Source organism: Sebastes umbrosus, chromosome 20, assembly GCF_015220745.1.
Source record: "Sebastes umbrosus isolate fSebUmb1 chromosome 20, fSebUmb1.pri, whole genome shotgun sequence".
Classification (NCBI taxonomy): Eukaryota; Metazoa; Chordata; class Actinopteri; order Perciformes; family Sebastidae; genus Sebastes; species Sebastes umbrosus.
Window position 1 is genome coordinate 3,273,781 of NC_051288.1, and position 17,447 is coordinate 3,291,227.

General features: G+C 40.8%; 1 protein-coding gene across 1 annotated transcript in view; it reads right to left on the minus strand.

Annotated features, from left to right (window-relative positions):
* Positions 1–7,078: 7,078 nt before the first annotated feature.
* Positions 7,079–17,447, minus strand: part of LOC119479899 (urotensin-2 receptor) — an 80,235-nt gene continuing 69,866 nt past the window's right edge. Inside the window, exon 4 of the mRNA XM_037755879.1 lies at positions 7,079–9,128. The gene's annotated coding sequence lies outside the window, so the exon portion shown is untranslated. The remainder of the gene's footprint in view (positions 9,129–17,447) is intronic.

The window sequence follows — 17,447 nt, forward strand, 5'->3', positions numbered from 1 at the left end:
AGTTCAACCCCACTTCAAAAACATCCAAACTATCCATTTAATAATCAGGTACGAAGCATTGGCTATCCTCACTCTATTTATCTGGTTGTTGCCATTGGACCGTCCACTGGCAGGCAATATTTGGAGATCACTTGAGTTTCCCGCAGTCAGCTGTGAGCTAAGTAAGTAAAAGGAGATAAGGCCTTATACCCTGGGGAGCTTCTGATTCAGAAAGGATGATGTCAGAAACATTATTATTCAGCCTGACATACTGCGGTCCGGAGATAAGATAATCCTGGACGCAAGCAGGTGTACAACTGTGGAGGTAAACAAGACTTCCAGTTGTGTTTAACAAGCCCTCGCTGACTTCCCTTGGGACCTCCCCCTGTCGTTATCTGAAGTGATGTACCAATAGTCTGAACACTCAGGTATACTCAGGCCTTTGTGAAATTAATCCTACAAAGTCTGAGGGATGGCATAAATAATGACATCGCTTCTATTGGTTGTGATAACATTGTTGTCACCAAAGTAACACCCTCAACGCCTCGATGACCGTCGGGACGATTATCAATACGATTCGGGCCAGTTGGTGTCGACAGTCGGCAGATAAAATGTGTAATCTGAAATTAGTTTTGTTTTACAAACTTCACTCACCTCCTGTTCCTTCTGTAGGCTGTATAGTCTGCATTGCCCATGCCTCTACATCCAGGATCTCACCCAAACTCCCCTGTTTGGCCTTTTCAGTGCAAATTGCACTGTATAAACAGTAAAGGCTGCTGGTTGCAGTCCCATGTTTGTTTTGGGCCATGTACACGCCACAATTTGCGTTCTGGCAGGATTTGTGCGGTCGTCTACCGCCAGAGCTCCAGTAGTCTGATGTATTCGCTCATTCGTAAGGTTTATGCCCCTTCCTGACTGTCAAAGACTTAAATAAAATCTGTGCAAGTTGGTGGAAACAATCTTTATGTGTGGTTTGTCCAATCTTTTTTGTTTTAGTCTTGCAAATTGCACTTTTATTGTCTCAAGCTTAAAGGTGGCAGAGCATTCATACATTCTTATATCACTTTCTGAGCCATACCAGTCTGTTACTCTTGGCTGTTGCGCAGTTCCATCAGTTGAGGGGTTAAAAGCCTTGATCAAGGGCATCTTGACACTAGTGACTAGAGGAGGAGGAGGGAGGACTTGTGATCTTCCAGGTCTGACCAGCAAGGCTACCAAAGCCCCCAAGGCTATGTTGGATTGTGTGTACCTGCAAGTTAAACTCCATGTGTTTGCACACATACTGTATGAATGTGTACAAAGAGTTACACATGTGAGAGAATAGATTATAAGCCTGTACTTGTATTCTGGCCAGCACAGCGGAGAAGTGCACTGATTTAAAGCAGCTCATTAGAGCTGCAGCTGAATATATATTCTCATCTCTACTGGGGATTGGCGGTCAATATCACTTACTGAAGTTGAGCTGTGTTCCATTTTTAATTAGATTTATAGATTTATAGTGAAAACATATGGAGGTTTTGAAACAGGCAAAGAACTAGCAAAACCTTTGTTCAATGAATCCAAATTTGAATTCATCAGATGTTTTCTATTTTTGTGCTATTTTTATGCTTTAGGTCTGTAAATCGGCCAGGATGGCATATATGGTCCTGAAAGGCTGATCCCTTTGGGACGGCAGTTAAGAGACTGCACTCAGCAAAGAGAGAGAGATCGTTCAGCACTTTGTGGTGTAAAGTTGAGTACAATTTGCATAATGTTAAATTTAGTGGTTTTGTTTGGCTAATACCTCATGAGAAAAAGAGACGCTGGAGCTGTTCAGACTTATACAGCTTTCCATATTATCTATTTCTTTGCTCTTTTTATACCTGATCATGATTTAGATCGGTGGTTCCAAACCTGGGGTCCGGGGCCCCTCTTAGGCAGGGGCGCCAAAGATCACAAGGGGGTGCGCCAGGATTTGTCTGCTCTGAGGTTGTCAAATTAATCTCACGCTTACTGGATAATGTATATAAAAGTCTGTATGTAAAACTATTTAAAAAAGATAATTAGTAGCTATTTAGTAGCAAAATCAAACAAAATATTCTGCTTCAATCCATATTTGTTGGCGTTTAGCCTTTCAAAAACATTTTCTCTGCGTCCAAAAAATGTTTGCTCTCCCCAGTTGATGCACGCAAACGGAGCCTGTATTAAGCAACATAACAACACCATACATTACATTTATTTCACCAAAATAACAAAAAATAAGTCATTACCAGAAAAAGTCTCATATGTTTCTGCACTCACTTGGCGAATGTTGACGAAACTGACAAGTTCTATTCATTAAGAAAGTTGATTTAATAAAAAAAGACTAACTCATTTAATACACAGAATGACATTATTCAAATTGAGGATTTTTTACGTACATATATATATATATACAGTATATGTATATACGTTTATATACACGTGTATATACATATATATACACGTGTATATATATATATATGTGTGTGTATATATATATATGTAAATATATATATGTATATATATGAGTATATATGTATATATATATACACATGTATATGTATATATATGCATATATATACATATACATATATATACATATATACACACGTATATGTATATATATGTGTGTATATATGTGTATATATATTTATATATATGTATATGTATAGTATATAAAATGTTATAATATATACAACATTAAAATGTGAAAATAAAATGAATTATAACATTACTAATAATTAGTACACATTATTGATTATCCTTTCATTGTTTGTTAGAAGTAAAATAACTTTTAAATAAGTTTAATTAGCAATTTACCATATCTAAATGATGGTTTTTATAAAGTGTTGCTTACATTTATTTTTGTGGGTTTTAAAGTAACCGACAGTATAAAGTAGTTGAGCAATAAGAAAGCATTTGACACAAATAACTTATTCTTATTATATGGCAGAAGAATAAATGGCAACAAATGGGTTCTTCTGAAAGGAAAGGGAAACGAAGGTCACAGCACAACAGAAACAGCTCAGTTGTTAATGTGCTAATTATTTTGTACGATAATTGAACATAAACGATTTGTCGTTTTTTTGTTGCTTCACATTTTCCATTGTCTCAAATACTCTCTCTCTCTCTCTCTCTCTCTCTCTCTTTCTCTCTCTCTCTCTCTGCGTCTCAGGGACATGTGATTGTGTCGTTCTGTTTCCTTCCCTTCCAGTCAGAGCCCAGCACAGCTCAGCAAGATATTTGATAATGACGAATGCTTCATAGGAGGTTTTCTGTCACATCATTAGGGGATGTTGAGCGTGATTCTTCAGATATCCCCTCAGTGGTACAATGTAAAATAAGAATTAGGATTAACCCAATTAATTACAAAGATTAACATCCATTCTACCAAGGACACACAGACACAGAGTCATAGAGGTAAAACAGTTCTTTTTTAATAAGAGTGCACATCATTTACATCACTCATCGTCTTCATTTGAGAATCTGTTTTGTACTGTAGCTCCAGGTGTTATATTACCCACAGGGAGAATGAAATTAAAGATAAATACAACATCAGTGAAGAGCAGATAAACCCCTGAGGACTGGAGCGTGCGTGTCATCAATTATTTGATCATAACAGCCCAATTAAGCAGGTGGAGATTTACGTATGCAGTGTACTAAAGAATGATCAGCTATAAGTAGAACCACCCACAAGATGAAGGTTCTGAAGGGGCTACATTAACATGCAAGGAGAGGTCTGTTATTAACCCTGTAATTCATTTAGCCCAAGTTTGATTTTGTTGATATATAAACAAACAGGTTACTGTGTTTTGTGTAACATTTTTGAGAAACCTGGCTGAGAGACTGTCAGGAAAAAACAGATTTTCCTTCGTCTTCATCTGTAATTTTAAAAGTTGAATGGGATTGGATTGAAAGGAGGTGGATCTAATCCACAGACAACATTTACATTTAGAAGGAATTTTAAAATATAGCACCAAAATCACTGACAATCACGAGCCATATCTGCAGCTCTATATAACTTTTAGCTTCTTTCAGCTCATTTTTGGGGGTTTCTGGCCCACATAGTATGGTTGAGTCTCACCACTCTCATCCATTCCCAGGGTGTCAAACACCATCGGAGTTCGGTACCGCCGCACGAGGCACCCTTTAGCGCCAGTATGGAACGCACTGGGCATTCCATTAACTATAATGACAACCCATCCGCGGCAACAGTAAATGCTACAGGAGGGCAAGAGGGGAGGTGGATGGGTCCAATAAACATAAGGCTTTCCTCCAGGAGACCACTGGTCATGTTCTGTGTTGACAACGTTCAGTTTCATTTTCACTGTACAAACGTAGTAGTTTTAAGCCCAACCATGTAGTTCTTTCCTAAACCTAACTATAGTAAACTCAGAAAAAAAAGTTTGGAAATTTGTGTTTGGTGGATTATTTCTCTGTTGCTACAATGCTAATTGGCATTGTATTTTACATCGTTGGAAAGCCTGTTTATTTACCTTCACAATGATGTCCAACGTGTAAGGATCATGCATTTTTGGGATGAGCAGCACAGCTGATTATGTGGGTAGTGCCCAAGTAAAATTTGCCAAAATTCCCTGCCAATGCTAAACAGTGTATTTTCCTGTTGGTATTGACTCTTGTTTTGAGTTGTTTGGTGGATTGGATGATTACTGAGGCTCCTGACGGTGTATTAAATGAATAAAGTGTAAAATTGCCAATATGTCTTGTTTGTTCCTTGTTACTGATAGAGACTTCAATCATCCAATAACAGAGAAATAATCCATCAAACACAAATTTCCAAACTTTTTTTTCCGAGTTTAGTTGTGTTGCCTAAATGCCAAGGGGCGGTATGTGATGAGTTGGGATGAGAATGTGTTGCATATTAAAGACGCAAAATTCCAAATTCAGAGCATATCTATGATTCAGCCTCCACACAGCTCTCAACGTGGTGACTACTGAGCTGCGGCTAGCAGCTAACAATGCTAACAGTACGAACAGTGCAAACAACGGCAACCGTTAAGGGTGGGCGGAGGGGTGGTGGTTTGGTCAAACAACCAGGAGGCCGGTGTTCATGTCCCGTTTGAAACTAAAAGTAATGTTGACTTATTTGTCATCCCAGTTTTTAGTCATGTGATTCGTTGGTATCGTTGGTCCCCGTGAGTCGCAAGTCGTCAGTCCTGCGAGTTGTTAGTCCCATGAGTCGTTAGTCACGTGAGTCGTTAGTCACGTGAGTCGTTAGTATCGTGAGCCCAGTGAGTTACTAGTCACGTGAGTCGTTAGTATCGTCAGCCCCGTGAGTCACTAGTCACGTGAGTCGCAAGTGTCAGCCCCGTGACTCAAGTGAGTCGCTAGTCCCGTGAGTCGTTAGTATCGTCAGCCCCGTGAGTCACGTGAGTTTTTGCTTTTCATTTCTACATGGACGCCTTCAAGGGAAGACTGGCCGAGCAGGTTCACCTGTACAGACATCTTTACAACTGTTCATTGAGAGACGACGGGGACATTCACATGACATTGAATTCTTGGAAAGAAATAGGCAACACATTGGGGAAAGAAGAGGCTTTTTGCCGCAGGCTGTGGAAGAATATGAGAAATCGTGATTTTCCGGTAATGCTCGTTGACTTCTTGCTTATCCACAAACTATTTTGTTTCTACGCCACCTGGCGTTTCGGAGCATAACGCAAACGAACAACACACTGAGCATAAACCCTATCAGAAGTTGAATTAATCCATTAAATACAAGTAATGTGTTTACAACAGCAGTGAGTTCTGCTGACGGTTTGCTCTGCTCTCCTTTCCACCAATCAAACTCTGGATTCCTTTGCAGTAGGGGCAGGCAATACAGAGGCTATGATTGGTTTACTCCAGATATGGTTGTTATCAGACAGGGTCAACAGGCCTCATTGTGAATAATAATATGGACCTTATGCATTGCGGAGAGCACAGTTTTATTTTTACACAGTGCCCAGTACTATTACACACCGTTAGGATTATCGCTTCCTTTTTTCGTATTCCAAGTAACCTGCTGCTCAGTCAAAGAGGATCGAAAGCAGCCAGACCATGTCATGCTTCTCGGCTGGCAGGCAGTTCTATCTGTGGCCAGCAAATTGGTTTATTCATGACGTGGGAGACTCAATCACAGGGTATGAAATCTGGCTTTACTCCACTGCACATTAGCATAGCCAGTGTTGAGTACAAAGCCAGCAGGCTACATCTCAAAAAAGGCCATTGAACACCTTCAGATCCCGCGGTGAGAACTGTGTAAATCGCTCCCATTTTTCAAGCTCCTGCATACAAAAGCTCCCAAATCTAAGAACAAGATTTCTTCAGAGGATAGATTGGTTAAATATGCGTCAGCCCAGGCGATGTTTGCAGCTCGTCTCCTGCTGCTCTGGGAGTTAAATCGATAGAGATGTAACAGCATGGTTCCTACCTGCAACTCTGCTCAAACTATCCTTTTCTTGTATCAGATTTGAAGCCATAACATGATCACACTGATCCGGGATGACAATAGCGACCTCAGTGGAGCCTCACAGTTCTGAGAAAACACAAAAAAAAGCGCTTTTGGCTTTTCAGAGTTTAGTTGAGATGTTGTTGAAATTGGTAGTACTGCACGGTAGCATTAAAGAGCAGTATTGGCATGCAAAGGAGTTCGGATATCTGTAAACAGTTCAAACACATCGGCAACAATATCTAAATGGGGGAATAGATTTTATTTCTTAACCATATATTACATTTGTATGTCTTTTTAAAGTGTATTTTGAAAAAGACCAAAACCAACAATGTGTTGGGGCCATGGCAAATGTGGTATTGACTAAAAAAAAATAACAACTACAGCGCCAATGGTACTGGTAATGAAGGTAAGCCGATGCAACCGTGTAGCTCACTGATGTGTTTGTAATAGTTTGTAGCCATGCTAGGGGTGTGGCTATTGGGATGGCAATGTTGGTCGGTGAGGTGGTCCACCTTTTTTGGTCCAGATTGAAAGTATTAAATGGATTTCAATGAATTTTGGCACATGTCCCCCTTAGGGTGAATTATAAAAACTTCACCAGGTCGAAATCGTAACTTGTCCAACACTTTGTTTATGATCAAATATCATGGTTTAGTGCTAATCAGGTTATGTTAGCATGCTAACATGCTAAACTAAGATGAAGAACATGTTAAAAATTAGGGGGACAGCCCATTGTTCCGACAGCCCATTGTTCCAACAAACAGAAGCACATGGCTAATTAACATGCAGAATGACATCATTTCACCTTCCCGGTCTTGTTGCCATGAATGCCTTCATTGGTTGAACTTGTTGGTTAGGTTTAGGCATGAGAAGTTAGGTGTAGGTCAAGAATATCAGAGAAAACAAGAGACAGAGTAGGGCGGGTCATGCCTTATGCCATGGTAGGAAAAAAAAATTATTGTTACCGGTCAGATCCGATGATGTAATTTTTTATAATAATTAGCCATGTGCTTCTGTTCGGGATAACGGGCTGTTGGGACATTTTTTGGACTATTGGGGTTTTTGGAATAGTGGACCGACGAAACAATGGCATGACATCAAAAATTCTACCTGGTAAGCATGTTAGCCTCGTCATAGTGAGCGTGTTAGCTTGCTGAGATTAGCATTTAGCTCAAAGCTACAGCCTTCATACCTGCTAGCGTGGCTGTAGTCTCTTGTTAGACAATGATTGAGGTCTATAGCACCGAGGGAAGACATATCAGGCTTTGGCAACACGGGTAACACTTGTTAGTGGGATCCATTCACTGTTGGTTTTGGACTTTTCATGGGATTTGTTGACAACAAGAAAAATACATAATATCGTCAGGCTAACTGGGTGTTCAGACCGAAAACAGCACTGTGTTGGCATGTGTGGCACGTTGCTTGAAGTACCAGATGATGCAAACCAGAAAAGTTCAGTTTGAGAAACAGTGCAATGCAAACAAATTTGTATGAATATGCTACGCTCAGAGCTAGTGACGTAGAATAAAAAAGTGAGAGAGGCTGGTTATGGTGGATCGGACGGGAGGTGGATGGGTCTAACAAATACAGGCCTTTCAACCACGAGACTGGTGTTCATGTCCCAAAGTGTTGAGTTATTTTGATTTTACGTTCATGACGTTTTTTAATATGTTTTCCGTATTTATGTTATGTTGTTTACTTGTGTATTTACGTACTTTTTTTAAGCCCAACCATGGGTCCAACAAATACAGGATTTTCAACTAGGAAACTGGTGTTCGTGTCCAAAACTGTGAGTTATTTTTAAGTTTTTTCAGTACTTATATTATGTTGTTTACATTTAAGCCTAACCATGATGTTTTCCTAAACCCAACTAAGTGAACTGCGGCAATTGCCGTAGTTTTGTTGCTTAAACATAACCGCGACCATTTCATGGCAACGTTGTGGCGTCAAATGACACGTGAAAATCTGTTTAACAACGTTAAGCTCGTGGCGTTTAAATAGCATGCGAAAAGCCTATAATATGTTATGACACGCGAAATGCCCTTGAAATGTTGTGCTATTTATACACCTTAACGAGTTGTTTTTTTCTTGCAGGGCTGTTCTCTGTCTGAACACAGCCTTACCGTTAAAATATAAACATTCCAGAAGTCCTCCAAAATCAGTCTTATGGCTACAGCTAAAGCATATTCATCTGTCATTGAATATCACATGCCAGAATTTTTTTTTTTTTTTTTCCACTTCAGCTTGACTGACATTACGATATAATTTGTAAATCAAACCATTGATGACTCTATAATGTTGCCTTTACCCCCACTTGTGTGTCAGCGTTACTCCCCTGTTGCCTGTTGTCACAGAAAGCACCATAAACATACGAGAAAGCAGAAAAGTTAAAGTCTCAGTTTTGTGTAATGTAAGAAGCCAATCTTTCTCCTCACACCACAGGAAGTTCCGGGAGTGACAAATAAATACAGACATGAAGGTGTCTACTTTGTACGCAGTCCCAGACAGCAGCAGCAGCCGGCTTGCCGTTCAGTTCCTGCTGGTCCACACATAACTGCAAAATTCAAAAGCATCTTCCATCTGCATCCTCTCTCTCAGTTGTGGTGATGAGGAGTTCAGGGTCTGCTAGTGTTTGTCGTCTCCAACAGGTTCTTCCTGTCCTTTCTTCCTCTTCCAGCACAGCACAGCTCAGTCATATCTATCAGGGAGACACAGAACAGGCTATTAATACTGTGGTTGTAAATCCTCCAAACACACACACACACACACACGCACACACACGCACGCACGCACGCACGCACACACACGCACACACGCACACGCGCACGCACGCACGCACACACACACACACACACACACACACACACACACACACACACTCTCCCTACTGTTTGCAGAGCATGTTCTCTTTGGAAACAGCATGTAAAAATAGCAAAAAAAAAGCAGTTATCACTTCCTGTGTGCATTCAGAAAGGTAGGCACAGCTATTTTTGGATTGCCCAAACACACCCACACGCACACAAACACACACATGGAATTCAAACTTAAATCATTATAGCATTTAGAGAGCATAGTTAACAAGATTGCCTGGCAGTATCAGATTAGATGTGAATTGCATCTGCGGCGTCTTTGGTTTCACTGATATTGTTATGGCACTTTCACACCAAAACCCAGTTTATCCTCCTACATTATGTATAACTGCTTCAGATGAACCAGGCGTCTCTCCAGGAGTTTTTGCAGAGCTGTACACATAGTCTTTGTGTCAAACAATCTACCACAATATGAGAGAGAGAGGCGGCCACTTGATCACTTCATATATATGTATGAATTTATTTTGGATTGCACACTTTTCATGGCATTTTTACATTGATTTTTAGCTTGTAACTTTACATTTTTCTTGTCAACTAAACTTAAAGAAGTTGAACTTTTAATTAGGGCCCGAGCACCGACAACGTCGGGCCAGCGAAGGCACTATTGAAACTGTAGGAATTCTTATTCTTTTTCTTTTTCACAAAAATGAATCGCCTTTTTGAGGGCCTTGACATGCTCAAACAGTTGTTAAACTTGGCACACAATCAGACGCAGTAAAAAAATATATATTTTAAGGGTCTCTGAAGTGGGTGTTGCAAAATGGCTCGCTAGCGCCCCCTAGAAAGTTGGAAAAATTGAGCCCCTCGCTCCGGTTTCACCTACATGTATGAAATTCGGCAGACAGATGTAACATGTTCCGCGTCAGTCGGCATCCTGCCAGTACCCCCGACATGCCGGAAGGTGTGAGGGCCCGTTCATCGCTGCTTGCAGCTTTAATTTTGTTTTTGCATTTCGTTGCAAAGACCCTGAGTCCAATGTCGGTAAACGTCATGAAAGAGAACAGTGCTGCGTTTCTATTATGTTTTTCAGTGCTAGCATGTTGAACCAGATTGGCATGATGTGCTCGTACATCACACTTACAAAAATGGCAAACTGCCTTCGAATCGTCCCCCACGCCCCTTGGAGTCGCGTCATTTTTATTTTGAGCATCAAAATCACTATAGTTCCCCTTGGCGTCACTTTAAGTTTAGGCAACAAAATCACTATAGTTTGGTTTAGGAAAGAACTACATATTGGGCTTAAAACGTCCAGTGAAAATGACACTGAACGTTGTGAACACGGGACACGAACAAACAGCTGATCGTAACGTGACGCACGGGACACGAACAGTGGAAAATACATCTATTGTTGTCATTCCCTCATGTGATGGAATTTTCTATCAATTCCTCTCTCCTTGGTCGGGAGGTCAGAGTGTCTCTCACAGTGTCCCTCTGTTGACATTATTGTGTTGGAATCCTGTTCGTGACGCCCCTTTGTTGTGGAATTTCTGATACTCAGGTTAACTCAGTCAACAGGAAGGAAGAGGCCCCGGAGCTGTTGATGTCTTCTCCATTGATGTGTTCTCTCCGTGAACGCCTCACAACTCTGCTTGTTCTCCCTGGTGCTCAGTGATTTACCCTTATCATGTTTTGACTTACGCGGTTCCTCTGGCATCTCTGACCCTGGTTGCCCCAGCGACTGGCTCTATGGTCCCTACTACATACACAGCTGTACAGATAACGGTGGTGCCCCTAGACAGGAATCCAACCCAATAATGTCAACAGGGGGACACTCTGAGAGACACTCTGACCTCCCGACCAAGGAGAGAGGAATTGATAGAAAATTCCATCAGAAATTCCACAACACCTCATAGTTTTAATTCAAAATGCTGAACCACATTTTTTTTCCCTCTATGTACGTAGGTTGGATCACAGGCTGATTCCCTATGATCAGCTCCTATTTGCGGCTTCCAATGACTGGATTGAAAAGACGAAGCACAGCTTTCGGACGTCTTAATTGTGTCGGGGCTGTGTCTGACAACTTTCCGAAAACCGACGCTCTGACAAGCACGCCCGCCTTACCCAGGGTTGGAACCAAGTGTGTGGAGGTGAGACGGTAACCAGTTTAAACCGCTCTCTCAAGATCTCTTTTTTTTTCAAGCTTCTCACAACTACTACGAGTACTGCTTGTGTGCATAACAGTATTTGGGAAGCTACTTTAAAACATTTCTACTTCTCATGGGAAGTTGTTAAGCTGCAGTAACACTAGGCTGTCGTTGTAGCATAAGTAGCTTAACGGCACCGTATCTCTCTGCTCCACACCCTCAAACCAGCCTCTTTGATTGATTCTCTCTCTTGAATTAATGATGAATATGCAACTTGTAGTGAAACCACAGACTCATTTCTAAGCTTTTTTTTTTTCCTGCAAGAGAAAATAAAAAATAAAAAGCACTGCCATGCTTCTTAATGGAAATAGCAGGCAACTGGAGACATGACATGACATTTTGAAAATAGCCATGCCACCCAAAATCTACTGGGAAATGTAATCAACTAGTAGCAGTGCGTCACTACTCCCCGACACTTTGTACAACACTATGCAGCACTATCATGTGTGTGTGTGTGTGTGTGTGGGGGGGGGTGTATATATATATATATATATATATATGTATATCACCCGATTCATCAGTATTGGGCATCCCCCCTGTCTTTAGTTAAAAATCTTTATCACACCACTCTATGTCTTCTCCCGGCTCACTTCTATACAACTGTATCTGCATATTACAACTCCCCTTGAGTTTATTCAAATCAAATGGAAGTGGGTCAGATGCAAATTCATTCATTCAGTGACTCCATCTGCTCACATAAGATTTATTCCCACTAGACAGACTGTAAATAAACAATTCACTCAATTCCATATACACAAATTGTCTAATTATAGAACTTACAATATGTCATACATACCATACCTCAATTTCCCAGCAGCCTTTATTAATCTCGCAAAAATGTACTATATATCAATCACAGTAACTTTGAGATGAGACTATGAGAGGGAAAGTGGTCATGTTGAATATTACTCAAATTTGTTTTAACGCCATTAATTTCTTTAATGCATTAACGGAACTGTAGCGAGCTCAGTTTAAAAGCTTGAGTGAAACTCCTGGTATCATATGAAACTAGAAAACCTGAGGAGTCCATTGGTACCAACCATAGGTTATCGCGAAGGTTGTCCATTTTCAAAGGCGTCCCTTGACCTCTGACCTCAAGATATGTGAATGAAAATGGGTTCTATGGGTACCCACGAGTCTCCCCTTTACAGACATGCCCACTTTATGATAATCACAGGCAGTTTTGGGGCAAGTCATAGTCAAGTCAGCACACTGACACACTGACAGCTGTTGTTGCCTGTTGGGCTGCAGTTTGCCATGCTATGATTTGAGCATATTTTTTATGCTAAATGCAGTACCTGTGAGGGTTTTTGGACAATATCTGTCATTGTTTTGTGTCGTTAATTGAATTACAGTAATAAATATATACATACATTTTCATAAAGCAGCATATTTGCCCACTCCCATGTTGATGAGAGTATTAAATATACGGATATACGGATAAAAATGTGTGATTAAATAATCGCAATTAACTATGGACAATCATACGATTAATATTTTAATCGATTGACAGCCCTAGTTTCTAATCATAGTTCGCGTAGGGAGGAGGTCGGGGTTCGACGAGTGGGTCAACACAGGACTTCCACCCAGGAGGCTGCTGTTCCTGTCCTGTGTGAAACCAAAAGTCTGCGTTGACTTTTAATTTACGTCCGTAATTTAAATAACGTAACAAACACACTTATTTTAAGACAAACCATGATGTTTTTACTAAACCTAACCAAGTAGTTTCAGCCCGCTCTCATTCCCAGGACATCAAATACAGAGGCTTTGTCAGGGCCGCACAAGGCACCCTTTAGCACCATTAAGTGATGCACCAGACTTTCCATTAACTACAATGTAAACCCAGTAAACGGTCAGTGAAAGTGCGCCGGTAATGACTGTGGTGACGTAGTTTAAAGAGCGAAAACACACACTAAGGGCGGTTGGAAGTGGTGGTGGATGCGTCCAACAAACACAAGGCTTTCATCCAGGAGACCGCTGCTGGTGTCTTGTGTGTTAAGTTTCACTTTCGCGTTACAATCAGCTGCTCGTTACGAGTCCCTTGTTCACAACGTTTAGTTTGATTTTAACTCTTACAAATGTAGTAGTCTTAAGCCCAACCATGTAGTTTTACCCTAAACCTAACTATAGTGGTTTTGTTACATAAACCTAAAGTAACACGAAGGAGCGTGACGCGAAGGAGCGTGACGCGAAAGAGGAGCGTGACAAAGCGGCAGAATGTGACGAGTTGGAATGAGAACGGGTTGCTAGTTTTCTTTCCTAAACATAACCAAGCAGTTTTGTTGGCGCTGTTGTTTTGTTTTGTTACAATTTACAATGTTAATAACACGTTTAAAAATGTGACCGTAATCCAAAAGAAAATAAGTGTCCCTAGAAACGTAATTGAGAATACAGCTTAGTTATGTGGGAAAGTAATTTTGTAGGAGACAGGCTGTGCGTTCCAATACCCACACTGCCATACTACTTAGTATGCCAGAAAAAGATTTGTATGTCCCAATAGTTAGTAATCAACACATGTCAAATGCTGTATGTAAAAAATACCAGGATGTCCTACTAGATTTTGCAGTATGCAAGCCAGCATTGTTTTCTGGCTATTCTGTCCCACAATCCTCTGCATAGAAGATATAATGAGAAAGAGGGTCAAAGTTCAAGGCGCAATGTTATGACGAAGAAGTACGTCCCAATTGTATTCATACTGAATGCAGCAGTAAGTACTTTGTAAGGGCAGTTGCAGTATGTACTAAAAGTAAAAAAGAAAAAGTATGTGATTTGGGATATAGCCAGCTTCCGATGTGGTTCAAGTCAGGTCTTCCCTGGGCTGAATACAATCTGAATGCAATAAAGATATATGAATTAATTTGCAGATTGCTGCATGCCGATGAAGTAATTAATTAATCAAAGGGGGTTGTGTCCTTTATTATCTCCAAAAAAAACAAGATAATAGAATCATGTCTCTGGGCAAGAAAAATAATTGAAAAATTAAAGAAAAAATCATCATTATTAAATCTATGTGCCAGTCATGGGAATAATAATGAGATGGCAAATGAAGCGGTCTTATGAGGTGTTGCTCTTTGACATATTTAGCACATCTCATTTCTGGCTGTACATCCTTCAGCGTGGTTCAAGTCAGTACTTTCCCTAGTTGAATTAAGGTGCCTATAATGCAGTTTAGAGCATACGTAGATGCATTCCTTGACATACACGTTCTATTAGCGACGCACAATATCATTAGGGGAGAGTGGGGTTAGTCGGGCCAGTTTTTACTTGAGGCATCTTTAAAGTGAGGGAATGACAGTAATGTCTCCAACTAAAACATGTACATATATTTCAGGATATGGTGCGTCCTTAGGAATGATCTCTTTGGATCTAAAATAAACAGTTTTAAAAATATGACCTTCCAAAAAAAAGTGCTCTTTTGGCTCAACTTGCCCCTGATGAGGGGTAAATTGAGCCTACGGAGAGGATAAATTCACCCATATCGCTACGCCTGGTCTATCAATCCTACCTGTCCATCACTGACGTGAGATTATCAAAGAACTAAAGGCAGTGGTTCTTCCCAGAGAGGTTGCTTCAGGATTAGGCTATGACAGATGGTGAGGCACCCCTAAAACGTGAGCCGTCATGAAGGCGTTCTCAGTTACACTGCGCATGTCTTAAAGCCTGTGGTGTTAATGAGGAACAGAGTTATTAAAAAAAAATCCAGAGGCCAGATTATGATTCGGATCACCACCAAAATCGAATGGATTGTTCATTGTGCCACACCCCACCCCTCAAAAATCCTCCAAACGGACAAACCAACGCCGATGAAAACATAATCTCCTTCCTAGGCCTTCAGCCTTGGCGGAGGTAATTATTTATAATTATAAATGGCTTTTACCTCAAATAACCCCACCACGGCCAATTTAACAAACTTGTAACATGCAGCAGTTTAGAGCTAACATCATGCTAACAGTATAGCATCATATTGTAACTTCCTAAAGCACTAACTGTGTCACATTTTTTTCAAACTTGTCTGTAATTGTTCAGACACAAGAATTATGACTCCTTGAACGTAAAAAAACCCCTTTAACTTCAAAAAGATGTTTTTTTAACCTAAATGTGCTCACCACTGGTCATATGGGCCTCTCTCCATCACAGGGTCAGGAAAATGGATGACTCTTCAAAAATGTGTGGTCACACGAACAATTTTGTCTATGGTCTAGAAACAAGGGGTGGCTCAACTTCCCCACAGGCTCAAATCACCCCACTCTCTCCTACATACTGTATCCAAACTGAATAATTTAAAGGAATATTTCTGCATGTTTGGAAACAAGCTTATTCACTTTCCTTCCAAGAGTAAGATGGGAAGAGTAAAAATTACAATTTCCAGTTTTCCAGGGGGTTATGTGCAGGAATATTTCTTGGCCGGGAGTTGTAAGGCAACCAGCAGAGATTCCAAAAAGCTAAAAGCTGAATAGTCTGGCATCCTATTCATGGACGTAAGAGAGCTAGTTATAACTTGCAAATTAGTTTGAAAATTACATTGCACATTTTTTTATCTGTTCAAAATGTACCTTAAAATGAGATTTATCAAGTATTTAATACTCTTATCAACATGAGGGTTGGCAAATATGCTGCATTAGGCAAATGTATGTATAAATGTATTATTGGAACACAAAAAAATGACAAATATATACAGGTACTGCATTTAGCATAAAAAGTATGCTCAAATCATAACATGGCAAACTATGACTTGCCCCAAACTGCATGTGATTATCATAAAGTGGGCATGTGTGTAAAGGGGAGACTCGTGGGTACCCATAGAACCCATTTACATTCACATATCTGGAGATCAGAGGTCCCTTTTAAATATATGGCCATGACAGTTTTTCTTCGCCAAAATTTTGCGCAGAAATTGCGTTATTATTGCAATAACTTTGAAAACCCTACAAAAGATAAAACCTCATTGATCCCTGGGGTACATTCACAAGTGTTCCAGCAGTATATAAAGTCGTTCAAACTAGCTCCGCCTTTACCAGCTGCAATATTAAAGTGATGTAAGCTACCCATGAATGCATCAATAATCATAATTCAATAATGTAACGTGAAATGGGCAATTCTTCATAATGAGTACTTTTGTACTTTAATTATATTTTGATGCTAATACTTTTGTACTTTTACCTTAAGGTACTGTTTGTAACTTCTTACACTTACACTCTTATGAATCATTTCAGGTCGGTGTCCAATGCACGCTCACGTGTGGCTACGCTGTTCCAACACAAACAACACAGAAGAACCAAAACCGCAAAGTTATATCTAGTGAAGCCCGTCTTGCAAAAAAAGTGTCAACTCTTCCTGCTCCAGCCCCCCAGCCACGGTCAGAAGACACAGGGGAGACCGTAGCTTTGGTCTCCAGGGCCGGAGTCTCTGCTGCTCTGCTCCTCTGCTCCTCTGCCTGCTTGCCTTCACTCACACACCGCGCTCGTTCTCACTCGCTCCACTCTCGCGTGCATGCGCGCACACTGCACACTGCTAGAAGAGTTAGTTTAGCTCTGAGAATATCTAGTGAATGTACAGTGGACGTTTGTGCAGAAATAAATGCTGCAGCTCCTCCAGACCAACAGAGGTTTCCCGAGTCTTGTGAAGTGACGGGGCTCCGCAGAGAGAAACGTTATCGTCTCCAACCAAAACTCCGGTGTCTCCCCCGTTCCCTCCGGCCGCGGTCGGGAGGCTGAGGCAGGAAAAGCCAACACTAGGATCAGCATTGATTCATGGAGAGACCTTCGTCTGGTCAGCTAACATTACTGCCAAGCAGCTGAAATATAGAGTGATATTGTGCTTTTAGCTGACGTGTGTCGCCTCACTGTTTTGACCGATGCTCGTTCATGTGTATGTAGAGCAGGGGTGTCAAACGTACGGCCCGCGGGCCGGATCAGGGCCGCGGGCCGGATCAGGCCCGCGAACGGGTTTAATCCGGCCCGCGAGATGATTTTGCAAAGCATAAAAAGGAAAAAAAAAAAATTT